This window comes from Hylobates moloch, unplaced genomic scaffold, assembly GCF_009828535.3.
Source record: "Hylobates moloch isolate HMO894 unplaced genomic scaffold, HMol_V3 SCAFFOLD_1, whole genome shotgun sequence".
In the NCBI taxonomy this organism is placed as follows: domain Eukaryota; kingdom Metazoa; phylum Chordata; class Mammalia; order Primates; family Hylobatidae; genus Hylobates; species Hylobates moloch.
The window spans coordinates 199,054,896-199,061,166 of record NW_026652276.1 but is presented as its reverse complement, the minus strand read 5'-3'; positions in this window follow the sequence as shown (position 1 = coordinate 199,061,166).

Sequence of the window (6,271 nt, the reverse complement as noted above, 5' to 3'; positions counted from 1 at the left end):
AATGGAGAGGCATATTCTGTGCTCAAAGAGGTTAATAAGTAATAAAAGAATAGAGAGGCAGAAAAAAATGTGATTTAAAGACAGAGCTTAAGAAAGGTGATGAGGCCAGACCCAGTGGCTCACATGTGTCATTTCAGCACTATGGGAGCCTGAGGTAGGAAGATTGCTCGAGTCCACGAGTTTGAGGCTAGCCTGGACAAAATGGCAAAACCCTATCTCCACCAAAAAAAAAAAAAAATTAGCCGAGCTTGGTGTCATGCACAAGTAGTGCCAGCTACTTGGGAGGTTGAGGCAGGAGGATAGCTTGAGCCAGGGAGGTTGAGGCTGCAGAGAGTCATGTTGGAGCTACTGACCTCCAGCTTGAGCAATAGAGTGAAACTCTATCTAAAAACAAAAAAAAAAGAAATGAGGCAGACAGCAAATCCTAGGTGGCATGGTAATGGCAGGTGGTGAATCAGAGGTTAGCAGTATTAGGGAGACACAGGAAAAGGCAAGACTGCTTGTTAACAAAGTAGATGGGGCCAATCTGTAGAACCGTGTAAACATGATACACTTTGCTCACTAGCCAATGGTGAGGCCGCAGAACATACTGGTGATACTTAAATGGGCATATACTTTACCTTAAAGATCTAGAGAACCAGTATATCTCAGGAGGCCCTCTGTTTCACCTCATAAAGGTCAATATATATTAATAAATACTTACGTATGCTTTTATGCATTCTTTATGGTATTTTTAAAATTGATTTTTATTATTAAAATTTTTAGACCAGGTGCAGTGGCTCACACTTGTGTTCCCAGCATTTTGGGAGGCCAAGGTGGGCACATTGCTTGAGCCCAGGAGGTCAAGACCAACCTGGGAAACATGGGGAAAACCCATCTCTACTAAAAATACAAAAATTAGCTGCACGTGGTGGCCCACACCTGTATTCACAGCTACTTGGGAGTCTGCAGTGGGAGGATCACTTAGGCCCAGTGAGCCGTGATCATGCTGCTGCACTCCAGCCTGGGCCGATAGACTGAGACTAGTCTCAAAAAGCAAAAGAAAAAAAATTTTTTTTTTTTTTACCAGCCATTTTTTACTCCCCAAATCCTGCTCTCCCTTTACATTATTTTTATTTTGGAAAATGTTTGGGCTGCTATAACAAAATACATTAGATTTGGTAATTTATAAACAACAAAAAATTATTTTTAACAGTTCTGGAGGCTGAGAAATCCAAGATCAAAGCAACAGTAGATTCTGTGTCTGAGGGCCTATTTCTTATAGATGACACTTTCTTGCTGCATCCTCACATGGCAGAAGGGGGCAAGGCAGCTCCGTTCAACCTCTTCAGTAAGGGCACTAATCCTGTTCATGAGGGCAGAGTCCTTATGACTTACTTCCCAAAAGACCCCATCTCTTAATGCTATCATACTGGATATTAGGTTCCAACATATAAATTTTGGAGGACACCAGTATCCAGACCACAGCAGAAGCCAAAAAATGACAAAACATTCTGTCTATAACATGCTGTGTGTAATACATTCCTGAAAATCTTCACATTTTAAGAAAATGGCTCACTTAAAATAAGAGCCTAAGGAAAAAATAAGTCGGAGAAAGCCCTCTCAAGCTCTGAACAACTGAGCGGTGGTTCCCAAACTTTCTACTTACTGATGTGATCTTTAAAAACTGATAGCTGGCTCCCATACTCAAGACATTCTGAATTAAATGGAATGAGGTTCAGCTGGGCCTCAGTATTCTAAAACATCCGTAGTTAACTAATACACAACAAAATCTGGCAACCACTGAACCGTAGTGTTAACAGACACAACTGAAATGAAAATAGTAGTTCATTTAGAAGGACATGTAAAACTAACAAATAAAGCAATGTTATATTAACTTAAAGAGTTTTACCTTTTTAAAAAAGTTGAAGGTTGCTTAAAGAATGACAGTTTACAGAAGGGTAGACACTGACGAGTGATGGAAACAAAGGCAGGAGATAATCAGAAGTAGCAGATGGAGAAGCAGTTGCAAACTTTGCAGGAAATGTAGAGTTGCCAGAGATGGATGGCTCTGACTCATTGTCTGATGTCACTTTTGCCCAAAGATGTGAGGGAGCTGCAAAATAAGCACTATCAAAATGGTGCATATGGCTGAACCAAGCCCAGGGAAGAATGGGGTCCCACACCGTGAAAGGTCATCATTTGAGTGCTATATTCCCCCAGGCCCGGTTCAATCGCAAAACTAAGTGCAATACTTGTACTTCAGCTATTGTGTCTTTGTACTACAAAGCATTAAAGTGCTATGAAAAGTTATGTATGAACCAACCCACTTTCCTTATTATTCTAACATTACTCTCCTATTTAACAATCTCATGTGACCTCATGTGTGCTATAAAAAACAGTACTCGGCTGGGTGTAGTGGCTCATGCCTTTAACCCCAGCACTTTGGGAGGCCAAGGCAGGAGGATTACTCGAGCTCAGGAGTTCCAGAACAGCCTGGGCAATGTGGTGAAATCCTGTCTCTACAAAAAATTAGCCAGGCATGATGATGCGCACTTGTAGTCCCAGCTACTCAGGAGGCTGAAGTGGGAGAATTCCTTGAGACCAGGAGGCAAAGATTGCAGTAAGCCAAGTTCTTCTCACTGCACTCCAGCCTGGGTGACAGAGCTAGACTCTGTCTCAAAAATAAAAAAGACAGTACTGTAGCATAACAGACTATGTTAGTATTCCACTGAGAATCTGGAGTTTAACGCCATCCTGTCCCCGTTTTACGTATCTCCTTCTGTGGTTCATACTGTCCTTTAGCACCAAGTAATTCTTTAGGTAGGCAGTTGTTCCACCTCTGACTTTGCCCTAGAAGGGTACTTGAATTCGTATAACTTAGGCAGCTTTATTTAAATAGCACATACAGCATATGACTAATCCAAATGGAGCACCCACACCTGATCATTTTTCAATGTCTTTTTTTAAAAAATAAATTACCATGTGTGTGTTATCACTATAGTGAACCAGATTAGGGAACTTTATTTTAAGCTGAGTACATTTACTTCTCTTTTTTATTGTTTTGCTTGGCTTTTAAAAATTGTCTTTAGCAGCTTGCATTGCAATACAGGTAAAATTATACTGTCATTTCCACTGAATTTTTGCATGCCAAAATTGGAAAATAATATTGGTATCAGAAATTACTTAGGTCACTAGGATCTTCAGTCTGAATTCATTCCTTAATGTTATAATCCACACAGAAGAAATAGATTGATTTGGACTTGTTGCAGACATTGTATGGCAAGGTAGAGCAAAGCTAATTTATTGATTTTTTTTTTTTTTTGGAGGAAAATACTGAGGTTAGGCAATGAAAGATGAATAATGTAAGAAGGTATAGAAATGTAAATAGAATAGTGAGAGTGAAGTATAAGAATTACATTGACAAAAGCTAAACATAAATAACCTTGAGTGACCAATGGAAAGCAAATGCCTGAAATTACATTAAAACATATGGGGAGCGAATAAGGGTTGAAAATTACTTACTGGGTGCAACGCTCACTACTCAGGTGATGGGTGCACTAAAAGCCCAGATTTCATATATGCATGTAAGAAAGCTGCAGTTGTACCCCCTAAATATTAAAAAAAAATTTAAATTAAAAACATGGGACAGAAAAAATATCGAGGCTTTCCCTTATTTTTGATAAATTCTCGTTATATAAGTTTTGTTTCATTTTTGTAACAAATCAGAATGACTCTCCCACCTCCACCCTTTTTCTTTCAGACTAAGGATCACAGATATTTAGAGCTAAAAGGGAACCTAGGAATTTTCAAATTTACATTCTGTGTCATGTGGATTAGGAAACTGAATCCCAAATAAGTTCAGTGACTCTTTTAGGGTTACGTAGTAGAACCTACAGTCAAGGCCTCCTGGATTCTAGTTCAGTGCTTCTTACAATAGTTAATAATAAAAGTAACTGTTCTACTCGAAGAACAAAATTTTGAGTTTATATGTACATATGATCAGTGCATATCCATGGATACGTCGTTGCTATTGTATATAGACTTTTTCAGAAATTAGAAGGAAGGTATATACCTTTGAGTCCAAATACTCAAAGGCAGGTTGACATTTTTCAGATGTCACTACCAATGGGAAGAATAGGAAAGGCAACTAGGATATTGTGGAAGGTAGAATAATCTCTGCTACCCCCCCAACCCCCAAAGATGTCCACATCCTAATCCCTGGGAACTGTGATTGTTACTTTACATGTGAAACAGCACTTTTCAAATGTGATTGAAGGTAAGGACCTCGAGATGGTGAGGTTATTCTGGATTACTCAGCTGGCCCCCTCTAATCATGAGTCCTTAAATGCAGAAGAGGGAATCAGAAGAGTGGGTCTGAGAGTTGTGACATGAAAAGACTTGTCCTGCTGTTGATGGGCTTTGAAGTTGGAGGAAGAGGGCCATGAGCCAAGAAATGTGGTTATCTTTAGAAGCTGAGAGCAGCTCTTAGTTTATAGCCAGCAAGAAAACAGGGACCTTGGTCCTACAACAGCAAGAAACTGAATTCTGCCAAAATCTAAGTGAGCAGGAAATGGGTTCTTCCCTACAGCCTCCTTCTGGAGGCATACATTCTACTAACACCTTGATTTAAGTCCAGTCAGACCCGTATCAGACTTACAGAACTGGAAGTTGATAAAGTTTTGTTGTTTTAAGCCACTAAGTTTGTGGCGATTTGTTATGGAAGGAATACAAAGTGATACAGATATGCAACCTCTTAATATATTGTCTTCCTGGATAAAAGTAAATTGTCTATACTGTACATAGGAGGTTTTGAACATTTTTTATTCATTCTAAACAACTTAATACTATTGCTCATGGCCATCTTTTTCTGTGGCACTAAGTCTTTCTAAATTCTATACTTCTACCCAGAATTTCCTCTGTGGTGACATTAAGTAAAAGGTGAGTTTCTTCAAAGTATTATTTAATACATTTTTGTGTTTTTCTCATTATACTGTCATTCTTATAAAGTGGATGCTCCACTGTCATGACAAGTAGGAGTGGTACATGTTCAGTCTTTACATAAATCTTAAGTCATCTTCGTCAGGTACCTACTGTGTTCCACACCTCTGTTACTCCGGTGGTTTCTGCTGGTTTTTTCTCTAGGTTTTGTCTCTTGCCTGAACTCCTTTTGTTGGTAATTAACAGAGCCAGTCTTTAAACCTAGACAGTCAAGCTCCAATGTGCTGCACTGCCATTGAGATTGTTGCCCAAGAAAAATTCACAGTAGTGTCAAGAAATAAAGAACATATATAGACAAAGGATCACTTAAGGTTATTCAGATTTGAGTAGTTGTGACTGTTTCTTCAGATTCCTGGGCCTAACTCTTTACAAAGAAGAAGAGACAGATTCAACACTTTTCTGCCTCTGTGACATTTTTTCCATTTCTTCAATATTAAGTATCTGTATTATTACTATTTTCTATAACGGGTTGGCAAACTACAAACCTTGGGGAAATCATTCTGTTAGTAAATGTTATTGGCACGCAATGACAATCATTAATTTGTATATCATCTATGGCTGCTTTGAGGCTACAACAGCAGAGTTGAGTAATTGCAACAGACGCCCGCAAGACCTAAAATATTTATTATCGGGCTCTTTACAGAAAGTTTGCAGACCTCTGTTTTCTAATGTCAACAAATGAGATTTCCAGAGCTTTTATATTACCAATTCATCATTCTGACCAGCCTCATGTATTCTCATAATGCCCGTTTTTGACTAGCTTTGAGATATGATTCTTCCATTTTTCTGAACTTGACCTCTTGCACTGAGGATAAACAGACATAACAAAACCTCAGAGGACTTCAAAGAAAGTCTGTATTGTTTCCTCCCTACCTACCCTACTACCTATTGTTTTTAGAATTTCTGTCAAGAATATGCAGGAAAAGAAATGAAAAATAACAACAAAAAGAATATGCAGGAACTTTTCCAAGTCTTTACCCCATGTGATAATAACTCACAAAATGGAATTTTTCATGCATGTGGCATGATCAAAAATAATGGTCTGCATTTTAACATATGCACCAGAAACTAAATTGAAAATCACCAACGTGTCAAAATAATGCAGTGAATTGAAACAAAATCTCAGCAGAGAGATTTGTTGAAAACAAAAAGATAATTCTTATTAAAGACAGCTGTTTGTTAGGGACATTAGTCATTGCTTTTTGGCTGCTTAACCTCAGTACTGTCTTTTTTTTTCTTGAGAGTTCCCGATTTTACAAGTTTTGGTGATAGAGCTCAATATATCAGGCAC